Genomic DNA, 13,578 nt, shown 5'->3' with positions numbered 1-13,578 from the left:
CATCGACCTGATAACATGAAACCTAAGAGTAAAGGCATCTTTAACATTATTTTTCGATACATGTGCCTTGCCATCGCTGAAGGTTACCTTGTAGCCTTTGTCTTCCATTGTCGAGATGGACACCAGGTTCTTTCGGAGGTCAGGTGCATTTAATACATCTTGGAATTTCTAGCCTTCTTGAATGCTTGTCCTCTTCCTTGATTCCCAGCTCTCCTCTTACCTTTGCTATTGAATTTGTCATTCCTTTGATTGCCATCAGAGGGATTTTTGATCATCGTCCTAGAGTGAGTCCTTTGTATCAGGCCACTCCCTTGCATAGTGACTTGCTTTATCGCAAATGTAACATCGTCATTTTCTTCTAGCCTTAGGTCCAGCCTTTCCTTTTGATTTAGTCCTGGAATTATTTCTTTTCTTTGCATGAAAAGAAAAGGCAGCAGGAGGACCTTTAGGCATGGGAATTTCTTACACTTCTTCCCTTGTTTCTTCTTGAATGTATCTAGCCATTAATTCCTCGAAACCCGGAATTACATTATAGTTCAGAAGAGTAGTCCTGAACACATACCATTCAGATGGTAATCCTTGAAGAGTTGTGAGTGCCATTTCTCTGTCAGTAATAGTTTCCCCAATAGATAGGAGATCGTTCTTGATCTTGGTGATTCTTAAGAAGTATGCTTGCATACTTTCATCTTTACCCTTCTTGATTTCCCTCAGCTTATTTCTACGAAAAAAAACTTGATTTACATCATTAACTTTAAATAAACTCATCAGTCTGTCGTAGATTTCCTTGGAGGTGTCTAGATCAGAGATGTAAGCCACCAAGCGCTTGTCGATAGAGTCCCGGATGGTCTTCTTTGTTTTGACTTCTCCATTTTTCCATTTGTTCCAGGAAACAACAGATGCATTTGATGAAGGCTCAACAATATTGCCTTTTACATGGTCCAACACTCCTTGATCTTCAAGGGTTAGATCGATAGACATCTTTCATCCGTGATAGTCAGCTTTCTCACAGAGCTTGTCTTCAGCAGGAAAGAGTGTTGAGGACCCCATCGTTCTTTTAGGATAGCCTTGCCAATCTTCTCTTTGGTGATTGCTCTTGTTCTTGCTCGGGCTTTGTCTTCACCTTAGCTCTGATACCATGTTAAGTTATGGTATGTTCTATGCTTATAACAATTTACTTCTTTTTCTTATTATATTCCACCGATTAGCAATCACATGTACATAAAGTAAAGTGCAGATAGAAAATTAAACAATCGACAGAAAACAAGCCAAGACAAGAGACACAAGAAGTGGCGGCTAGCCAGGGACAAACCCCACAATGTGTGGGGAAACCCTTTGATCAAATCTTATTTTATCTTCAATAATTCAGCAGAGAGAAATAGTACAATAAATCTGATTCATATCAGCAATAACAAACCCTAGATCAGTAGCATCAGCATTAGCGGCTTCATTATCAAACTAGGGCAGACCATATCTCACAAACCGACAGTCGGATTGACTTCATTCCACCACCAAAAGTTTCGGCTTCTAGAGGAGGCTCAAATGAATCTATGGCGTAGTTCATATGAGGATATCTTCTAGGCCACGCAAGTCAATCTTTACTTCTGTAGTTGCAGCTTCAGTTTCAGCAGTTTTTGGCTTCAAACTAGGGCAGTCGATATCTTTCAAACCGTTCGTCGGATTGACTTCATTCCACCACCAAAAGTTGCGGCTTTCAAAGGAGGTTCAGATGAACCTATAGTGTAGTTCCAAAGAGGAGATCTTCTAGGCCACGCAAGTCAATCTTTACTTCTGCAGTTGCAGCTTCAGTTTCAGCCGTTTCCGGCTTCAAACTAGGGCAGTCGATATCTTACAAACCGTTCGTTTGATTGACTTCATTCCACCACCAAAAGTTGCACCTTTCAAAGGAGGTTCAGATGAACCTATAGCGCAGTTCCAAAGAGGAGATCTTCTAGGCCACGCAAGTCAATCTTTACTTCTGCAGTTGCAGCTTCAAATTCAACAGCTTCCAGCTTCACATGTGTGAGAGAGAGAGACCCATTTCAGCGCAGTAGAGAAGAGACTCATATCTGCGCAGTAGAGAGAGAGAGAGATGTGATGAGATGAGTGAGTCCAAATGAGGAAAAGTCCTCTTATATTTATACACAACGTTGGTGGGTGAATAGATGCGACTGTTGGGCTTTTGAGCCTACATGAGTTGTAGGTCGGCTTGATAATAATTCCATAATCAAAATAAATTCATATCTTCATGAATACTTATCGGAATTGGATGATCTTTATATCAATCCTACACCTCTCGACGAGAGGAATCTAATAAAAATATTATTAGCCATGAATAAGATGACCCACATGAAGTTTTTCTCTGGTTGCCAATTTTAACACACATCTACCCAAGTAACCGGCTAACAGGGTAAACATGTGATGAAGAGGCTACTATGATATGATTCAACCTCCTTGGTGACCTTAAGGAAATGGAATCGACAAAAACACATCAACCACACCTTCCACATCAACAACAACACCCCTAGGAGACATCTTAGCCACTTAGGCATCTTGCCCTTTGGTCCGACTGTTATTTTAGACCTCTTGAGCTCTAGATTCTCTCATGTTATGGGCATTCTAGCTTCTAGGGACCTTTGGACACTCTCACAAGTTTGCAATCCAATGTCCAGGGAGTTTTCCTAGTAGACCTATGCTAGCATTCATGGAATTTAAGGCACTTTTCAAGCCCAAAATTTTGGCCACCACCCAGAACTTTTTGGAACTTCCAAAATCTATCAAAGACACCATGAAAAGGTTAATAAACCAAAAATCAACCTCTGGACTAGGCCTGACCATCCCAAACTAGGACTGACATTCTGTCAAACAATTGGCATCAATGAAACCTACAGGTCTACGATATAAGACAAAGCATGAATGATTGAGAAATCTTATAAAACATAACAAGAGGGATCACCAACTTATCCCTTGAACTGTTATAACATCAAATAGGTATTGCAACCATCATTTTAATAGTTACAATTAAATACATGAAATAGCCATGTCATGAACCAGTCAAATAACCGTGCTTATAACCAACATAAAACCATGGAAATAACAGAGATATAAAAAACATTAAATCAAAATATAAACAAGCACAAAATCAAGGGAACTTAGCTTTCATTAATCATAGGCAAATCCAACTAGGTTCGAGACTTCCATGTTCAACCAAACCATAGACATGGTTGAATCAAATCTTTCTTTTAGCTAGTCACCCTGTGCCATATTCCAAGCATGAATGTGGGATCTCATCGATAGACCAATCCAAACACAACCAAGGTAATCCAAAGGTTAAACCACCTCCACCCTCACCAAAATGTGATCACACCAAAACCGGTGCTTTGATCACAAAATCGAACCGAGCTTAGAATGCCATCCAAAATCCATCACTATCCTTGAGGAATTTTCCATTTCCTTGTCTCTCAGGATTTACCGCAATCCAAACTTGGATCACTAGGCCCTAAACTGAGACTAGTCTCTCAGGCTTTACCACAATCCAAACCCAAATTACTAGAACCTAAACTGAGACTCCTCCCTCAGTATTTACCATGTATCTTGCTAAAACCAGTCAAGGGATTCTTAGGATTTTGGGAATGAACCTTGATACCACGCCTGCCCCAGATTTTGAAATCCATCTAGAAAATCCACAACTCAAAACTGAGATAAACATCCAAACACACCATGGTATCCAGAAAAGGAAAGGATAAAATGAAAACCACTATCATAATATGGCAAAACCATGCCCTTGACACCTAGAGAACCATACACCAACATGCAAAGCCATGCATGTCAAAACCATCTATGAAATCACACATGAAATATGTTACCTACAAGTATTCCTGTTGAAGATGCATGTTCCTTCTTTTCCTTCCTTGATCCTTGCTTTCCTTCCTTTCCTTTCCTTTCCTTGACCTTCCCTTTTTGCTTTTCCCTTCCTTACTCCAAAACCTGAGAAAAAACTTGAGCCAAGAGCTTTCCAACTAATCCTCAAAAGCCATTTTTTTATCAATGAGTCCTCTATTTTCTTCATTTTCCATTATTTCCTTCAATTTCCTCCTAATATGCAACATGTGAGCTTTCACCTTACTTTTCTCCAAGTTCTTTTATTTTCATAAATAAATTTTCCAAAAATGCCTTTTTCCTTTTTAATGTCTTTGCCTATCTCCATAGCCAAAATAAACCAAAAGGGACACCCACACTAGAATGTTCTACCCAACATTCAGCTTGGAATAAGTGTCCCTTACCCATGGTCTTATTTTTCCTTTATTAACTTTTGTTACATAGAATTTTCACGAGGGTTGTGACACATCTAATGAAGAAGATGATGGAAAGAAAGAAGGAAATCTAGAACCCATGAAGGAAGATGAAAAAAGAATGAAGACATCAAGACCAAGGAGGACCTAGAAGATGAAGAAAATGAAGAAGATCTCAAAGAATATCTCAAGGAAAAACTCTTAACTACCCTAGAAGAGATAAGAAGTTTGAAAAGGGAAAATGAGGAGCTTAAGAAGAAAACACAAGATGGTGACCATGATCTTAACAATACAATGAAGGAAGTACACATTTTCAAGCTTCAAGTACAAGAAAAAGATGAGGATCTCATCAAGCTTAAGGAGGAATTTCATCAAAACAAGAAAAGGCATCATGAAGAATTCATATGCATGAAAAATCAATTGGATAAAGTAAAGAAAATGGAAGGCACTTTGTCAAGCCATCTTGAACAAAGAGACGAGGACTTGAACAAACTTGAAGAGAAAATTAGTTAATACAAGGAAGAGTTTTCCTCCCTTAAATACCAACTAGAAGAAGCAAAGAAACAAGGACAAGGATTTGAAAGGGTGATGAAATTTTTGACTCTCCTAGAAGGATAAGTCGATGAAGCAAAAAAAAAAAAAAAATCCAATGAAATTCCAACTAGAAGAAAGGGATGAAGACATCACCAAATTAAAATCAGAAATCACCTCACTTAAGGTCCAATCATGTGAAGCAACCAAGATGAAGGAAGAAATGGAGAATCATCTAGCAAAGAAGGATTAATAATGAAAAATGATGAAAGAATAATTTGATCTCCTAAATAAAGAAGTTGATCATCTGAACAAGAGTCTAAAGCATTGTTCAAGACCCCTTGAAGTCGAAATTAAGAAGCTTGTTGAGGATATTGTGAAGACATATTGGGAAATAATTATTGAAGACTTAAGCCAATCTTTAGGGCACCCTTGGAGATCATAATGCACTTATGTGATCCCTCATAATGTGACCTTGAATAAATTGTTTGGGTAACATGAAGATTGTGGAGACACCTTCATGAGAAGGCAAAGTTGTCATTGATGAGCTAAGTGCTTTGTAGATCTTTTGAGGGTGGTGTTGAAGGTGAATATATTGTTAGGGCTTATTGTAGAGGATACCGGGAGCCTTGAAGAATCATTAGACTTATCTTGATGAACTGAAGTTATGGGTTGGATCCCTAAAGGATAGGAGTCCTCAAGATGACTAGGTTGGAGCTTGTACCAGTGAGAGGGCTGGAGCCTCGTGAAGTCTAAGTTAGTGCTTGTAAAAAGACAGGTTGGAGCTTGGTGGATTGGATATTGGTGTCTTTATCTAGGGTTTGAGCCCTAATTATTATTGTACTTGATTTATTGTAAAGAGGATTGGAGTCCTTGTCATTGATTAATAAAATTATTATTCTATCATTGTTCATTTTGTGTTCTAATTATAAGTGATCTTAACTAGTAAAAATAAAAATTGAAAATAAAAATTGATTCACCCCCGCTCTCATTATTTCCAACATATCCTACTCAAATCAAATAGATGTTGAAAAAATTCAGTCAGGTCTTCTCTTTTATGTCATAATATCGGCCTCCCTTTTTCATCCTTAAACTTGGTTTTGAACCCTTCTGATCCACATCAAATTTTTATCCTGACACAGAGATTCCTTCCTCATATTTTCAACCTTTTTCATTTAGTTCTACCATAGAAATTCATCCTTCAATTATATATCTACGTCCTTTAGTTACAAGGATTCAAACTTCAATCAAAGAGATAAATTCAAGCTTCTTTCTTGCCTTAAAAAATACCTCTCTATCTACTTTAGACTCATCTTGCTTTCTACCTCAACAAACCTAAACTTGCTTCAACAAAAGCCGATCTGAATTGCTTTCTTGGAGAGAAGTCGAATGACACATATTTATATTCTTTTGGTTCAAAAAATACATGCCATTAAGGGTTGATATAACTTGACCAGGAGGAGGGCCAGCTTGGCCTCTTGAAGCAAAAAATTCAAATAATAAAATTCAATTTTTTCTTCTATAAAAAACCGACATGAAGAACATGTCAAGTATATTTATGTTTTGAAAATAACATGAAGAACATGCTTTATAAATACATCAATGATAAAAAAATAATCATGAATACTGACCATAGCTAAAAAAATTCAACACTTCCTCTTAGATAGGAAGGAATTCATAATGATTATTCAGACTTTCTTAGGTTGACATATTTCCCTAAGAAAAGGTTATAACACATCTTCACAATAATTAGGTCAGAACTATGACACATGGTAGATCAATAGCATGAATGAATTACCATAGTCAAGTTAGTACTTCAAACTATGGTATATCTCCACCATAATTTGAGTCAATACTTCATATACATGGTAAATCAACATCATCAATAGCTGCCATAATTTTGGTCGGTACCTCTAACACATGGCACATTCTCACTATAATCTTAGTCAATACTCCTAATGCATGGTAGATCAACCATAATTCTAGTCAGTACCTCGACATATGGCACATCATTAGCATCAGCTAGTCACCATAACTTTGGTCTATCTGTACATAATATACATACCAGTCTTGGTTCATCATTGTTCTTGTTGGTACCTAATGCATGGTGAATCCCTAAAGGCCACACTCTATTTGACTAATTATGGGTGTAATGCTAATGAAATTGATGGAAGGCCACATCCTATTTGAGTAATTCTAGGCCTCTATGACCATTCTTCCTAATTCTAGTCAATATATTTGACACAGGAAGAATGATTTTCCTTTTCCAGGCCATTCTCCCTAATTTTAGTGATATTTGAAATAGGGAGAATGTCAGTCCACAATGTTGTTTGATCAACACTCCCTCTCAATGAGAGAGGCATTCTCAAAAAGTCTAAACTTATCCTTGAAGTATAGAAATTTCACCTAGAGATAGAGGATTTAACAATAATTTGCTATACTATAGAATAATACTGAAGCCACACTAATTCATTTGATATTGTAGATCATTTTGCTTTGACCTGTTATCATGGTCATCACCTACACTTGATTAAGATAATCCTGTAGGTAGCCTCTGAAGCAAACAAATTCTCAACTTGCTAATCTGACTACATTATACATGGAATCTACAATACTGAGTGTGGAAAATGTCTACTTCATGCTCATCCAAGAAATTATAATGGAACCTAAAATAAATCAATATCCTAAAGAACTCATTCTTCCTTCAACACCCTCTTCCCAATCATAATCTGCAGTTGTACTTTATTTTTTGAGACAAATCACAAATTATAACAAGTGTTTCAATGACCATACGTACCATGCTAGTGATATAATCCATGTTGAGCAACATTTATTGGCTCATTAAACAGACCAACTCCCTTTCATTGGGCCTATCATCACAACTACTTTCCTATCATCCTAACTGGGTGCTATCTCTCTCACATTGAAACATATCTTGTTGTGGTAATTCTGGTTGCTCCCTCTTCCACTGTTTCCTTCCAACATATCAACTATCTAGTCTAACAATGTCAATGACAACCCATCATATCGAATTCAGAGGCCAACGTGGCTCTCTTACTGCTCCCTTTGTTATGGAAGTAATTCTTTATACCACAATTTCTCACTTTGACACATGAGTCCTACCTTCATTAGAGACAAATTATATAGAATTAACATTGATTCATTAATCCATGTGTATGAATTTTGAGGAGCTTATACACATCCTTCTTTTGTTTCGAAAGTATATAAATTCTTCATGTCCTTCATAAGCTTGAGGTAGCTCTTATTTACACTTCTTCTTTCATTGAGGAGAATGATTTCTACATCCATCTGATGTAATTTTCATTAGAGATCATAAAGATAATAAAAATTTAACAAAAGTGTACCTAACCTCATAGTATTCTCCCTCTTACTAGGATAATCCTTCAATTTGTACCTTTTCTTATGTTTCAATCTATTGCATACTCATCTTATAAGTCACCATTGACATCCTTTCCGCATATATTAAGGCATACTTCAATCTTTCTACTTTGTTTGCTCCCTCTGAGTCCAAATATCATCTAGTATAATATCTCTCAACACAAGTCCTCTTGTCACAAGCTTTACTTTTCTCTTCCAATTCTTACATTTGCTACCAAATTCTTGGCAGCCTTCAAAATGTACCTCAATCCTCACTAGGAGGCCACGGAACAACCATTATGACCAACCAAAGAATACAAAGTAAATAGATTAACAAATAGTAAAAGTAATAACAATAGTAATAATAAAAGAAGAGAGATATAGAACACTTATCTTTTCCTCTCCCTCTTATTGGGATAATCCTCTTCTTTTTTGCCTTTTCTCATGTTTCCATCTATTCTATAATTCATCTTAGAAGTCACCATTGACTTCCTTTCGGCATTAAGGTATGCATCAATATTTCTTATTTGTTTTCTACCTTTGATTTCATATATCATCTAATACAATATCTCTCAATGCAAGTCCTCTTGTCCCAAGATTTACTTTGTTCTTCCACTTCTTCGATCTATTGCCAAAGTCTTGGCAACCTTCAACATATACCTACAATCCTTACTAGGATGCCATGGAAAAACCATTACAACCAAGCAAAGAATACAAAGTCAATATATTAACTAATAGTAATAATAATAATATTAATATTATTATTATTATTATTATTAATCAAAGAAGAGAGACATAAATACTTATCTTTTGGGAATACTAGGTAATTTCATCTCTCTCTTGATTTTATCCTTCTTGAATCCAATTATCAACTTTATCAATCTCATCCAAATCATCATCATAATGTCATTTCTTAAGAGCTAGGATTTATTCTTTCAGCGTAAACACTGATCTAAATCGAGTCCTAGGGTTTTGTCCATAAACCTTAGGGATTTCTTATTCAAGCCTTGTTTCTTGCTAAAGTTTACAAAACCTAGATATTCAATTGTTAAAACCCTAGAATCACAATGTCCTTAATCCATCATTTATCAATCAAGGATGTCCAATGAAGATCCTTGGTCACTCCAAAACAAGTAACTCGATTTTTTCAAACTCATTGTAGTAGCAACTTCATTTCAATAGATTCCAACATTTAGAGTTGAGCATCATATTCAACAACCAAATACCCATTTTCCAATCATACTTGATTATTGCTTCAACATTACCAATTCAGCTATTGATTTTGAGCCTTTAACATCAATTTCGAAACATGATTCATTTTTCTCAAGAGGATTTTGGTTTTGAGACTTGAAGACAGATTCAACCTCTTTTTCCTAGTAAACTTGTTATGAGTGAAGGTAATTTCCAAATGATATTCCTTCATTACATTGATATTTCTCCTGAATTGGGACTATTTGTCCATATCTCATATTTATAATATAAGTCATGCCTTATTTTTTTCCCCTCGGAAAAATCATAATTTTCATTGATATAAGAAAATTACATATTGTAGATGCAGTTGCATATGCTATATGGTGAGGCAGTTCATCTATCAAAAATAGAATGTATCAAAAAGGATATTTGATTCTACATGTAGGGAGAAACTTTTCTACTGCGTTGTTTAAAGAGGTAAAAAAACTCCTCACAGGGAGTACTGTTATCAGTCTTAGATACATCTAAATAATAGAAATATACATTTGTACTGATAAATAAAGAAAAACCATAAACATGTAAATCATGCCCCTCAGAGCCAGTTATGTTGTGTAATCCATATATGGGCGGTGGTAGTATTGATATTTTTCACGCCCCTCTACTCCTGTATCATCCATGTACCACGAGGCCGGTTCACAACTTCCTTGGATAGCTGGTCAAAAATCTGGTTGTGTTCCCTATAGATATGGTGACAAACAAAATGATCAAAATGTGCAATGAATCTGTGTGCCTCCTCCAAAATAGGTCTTAGAGAATATGTCTTATAGATGGATTTGTTTTTTATCTAGTTGATAACATTCTTGGAGTCCCCAAAGATTTGTATATTTCTTCAACCTTTATCCATGGAAAAGTGTAGGAGGTGTCTAAGAGTGATTAGCTCAGAATAATTATTGGTGCCCCTTCCTAGACCCATTTGGATTTTAAAGCAATGTGAGGTGGAGAGGTATAGGATAGCACCCCCCACAACTTTCCTCCTATGTAGATCCATCGAAATACGCCCAGGGGTAGTCTCGGTTGATGACCTCAGGGACAATGTTCCTAGAGGCAGGAGCAACATCGTCGTCAGGGATGGAGTTATAGGTGGCCAGTATTTGGGCCGAGATGGAGGGCCAATGAGGAATGGAAGATGTAAAGGTTTCGTGCTAGCCATATCACCTAACAGAGGCGGAGGGGTAGGTTCCTGGCCTTATTCAGATTAGCTGATGTCCATGATGATATCCATGCACCCAAAACAGATGTGCCCTGCCATTGATAATGTGTATTGATGGGGTGAAGGGTGGTGTTCCAGAGGTCCATAATGACTGGACAGGTAAGGAAGAGGTGGTCGATAGATTCTGTGATGTTCTTTCATATGTAGCACTAGGAGGGACCATGAATGGATCTCTTGTTCAGGTTGTCCCCCGTAGGGGCCTTGTTTTTTAGTACCATCCACATAAAAAGTCTCATTCTAGGGGGCGCCTTAAGTTTCCACAAATGTTTCCACCAGTGTTCCATAGTCAGTGGTTGATGGATGACAGTGAGACAAAGGTATCCTTACTTTGGAGAGTATATACCATTTTTTGCATGGGCCCATATGATGTCATCTTCTCCCTCTCTGATCCTAATATGTGATTTAGTTAGTGCAGCACTGTATTCCCCCCAGTGATGATGCCAGATTTGTGGGAGATGTAGATGATGAGCAGTCTTCCATGCCTGATGAAAAATGGTGGAGTTCTTTGGATCTGTAATATGGTTATTATTAATGATACCTGTATTGTTGAGTAGGTGCATCAATTTGTGTGGGAGCTTGTGTGAGTTGCTACTTCCGATCTAGGGATCTTGTCTAATGTGTGCCCTTGAGCTAGACTATATTTCCAAGTGATCCCATCTCGGATGAGGGGCAGGGAATTTATTACTTCTTTCCATATGATAGATATCCCTGACTTATTCTAGTTAGGTTGTTGGATCCAGTCCATCATGTTGTGGGGATATATATATTTCGAGTATGCCACCCTTGTCCATAAGCTGCATGTAGTGACCAGTTGCCATCCTAGATTAGCAGCCAGTGCAGTAGAGAAATAATCTAGTCTTTTAATTCCCCAACCCCTACATTTCTTTGGTAATGCTAGTAATTCCCATCTAGCCCATGCAAAAATGTGTTCGAATTGTTTTCCCTTCCAAATAAATCTGCAGCAGAGATTTTGGATTCGAGAGAGTATGCCCCTAGGGATCTAGGCTAGGGACATCCAATACACAGGAGTAGCTTCCAACAATGCTTTAATAAGAAACAATCAACCTGCTTTGGAGAGGTACTTGTGGTGCCAGATATTAAGCATTTTCTCTAGCTTAGAGATTAACCATGTCCAATCTGCAATCTTGTATCCTAGGGGTTTTAACCGGTACCCCAGGTACCTAAATCCATCATCCAATTGCAGAAGTGTGAATGGGAATCTGTGGAGGGCGAACTAAATTTCATGAGGTGTGCACCCTGAGACCATTAAGGTTGAATTTAGGTTGTTGATTTCCATACTAGTAGCAGTTCGAAATATCACCATGATGTTCTGTAGATCGGTCAGATCCCCTATTCCTCCATTAAGGAAGATCAACACATCACCTACAAAGAGGAGATGGATTAGTATGCAACTATCTATAATCCTGATGCCCTGAAGTCTTCCCATCATGTGTTCTTCCAAAATGAGTCTGTTGAGGCCCTCCATAATGAGTAAAAATAATAGGGGGAGAGAGGGCTTCATGCCTGAGATCTCTTTCTGAGTGAAAGAAAGGGGATGTTGACCCATTGATAAGAACACTAAAAGTAATATTTGTTATGCAACACCTGATCCATTGTATAAAATCTATGGGGAAACCAAGATGAGTTAAGAGCATTCTGATATATAACCAACTAGCACGATCGAAATATTTTGAGAGGTCTACCTTGAGAATCATACCTTTCAACTTATTTTTCTGTACAAAATGCATCACCTCTTGTGTCATTCCAATAGCTTCATGGACCTGGCGATCTTGAAGGAAAGTGAATTATTTAGAGGAGATATGAGAGGATAGAATGGGATGAAGGTGATTGGAAATGATCTTATAGATATTGTTATAGAGGGAGATGGGACGACAGTCTTCAAAAGAGCCAGGGTTATCAGATTTAGGGATGAGTGCAATAAATGTGGTGTTGAAGGCTTCATACATCCTCCCAGTGATTCTGCAATATTCAATGACCTTGAGTAGGTCTTCTCCAGGAAGTTCAAAAAAAGTAATGTAGAACTCAATCGACCAGCCATCTGGTCCAGGGCTCTTGTCTCTCTTGAACCATTTCAGGGTGGCTTCGAGTTCCCCCATAGTGACAGCCTTGTTGAGGTCCAAAGTATCCTGTTGGTCCACGAACTGGGGAAACAATTGTGCCACTCTGATGATTCCAGCCAAAGATGCATTGTGTGGAGCTCTCTAGAGCTGCTTGAAGTGAGATGTTCCAAGGGAGGCTAGGTGCTAAAAGGTATTCACTCTGATGCCCTGTTCATTATTCAAGTGCCAAATGGTATTAATTGATTTTAGTCCACTAGAAAACTTGTGATAGAATTTAGTGTTATCATCGCCTTCAAGAAGCCAAATGGATCTACTTCATAGCCTCCATGATTCCTCTTTATCTTTCAGTATTTTGCCTCTTTGTGCTACTAAGGTTGTGAGCCTCTCCTTTTGTTCAGGTGTTGTGTATCCCCTTCCATGTTCATTCTCCAGCTCTGCAATCCCAACTTTAGTCTCCCTTAGGGTTTGTTCATCCATCAGTCTCTTGTTGTGTGCCCTTCTTTTAGATAACCTCTTAAGCTTGCTTAGATTGTGGTCAAATCCTTCTACTATATTCCCACTCGCAGCAGGAGGGTGGGACTTCCAGTAATCAGTTACCAATTTAATGTAGTCTACATCTTTTAACCATGTTGAGTTGAACTTGTATGGTGCTTTGGGTTTATTCATACTTCCTCTGACTTCAAGGTATATGGGCGAGTGGTCTGATAGTCCCCCCAAACCAACCCATTTCCTATAGTTGGAACCCATACCCAACAGTCGCTCTTTGAGGAGGAATCAATATAATACTCTAGCCAGCTTATCCTCCCTACTCCTTCTCTTCCTCCAGGGTGGGTTGTAA

Source organism: Pinus tabuliformis, chromosome 6 (genome assembly GCF_031772625.1).
Source record: "Pinus tabuliformis cultivar Carrire ecotype Pingquan chromosome 6, CPIR1, whole genome shotgun sequence".
NCBI classification, from domain to species: Eukaryota; Viridiplantae; Streptophyta; class Pinopsida; order Pinales; family Pinaceae; genus Pinus; species Pinus tabuliformis.
Note: the sequence above shows the minus strand (reverse complement) of the source record.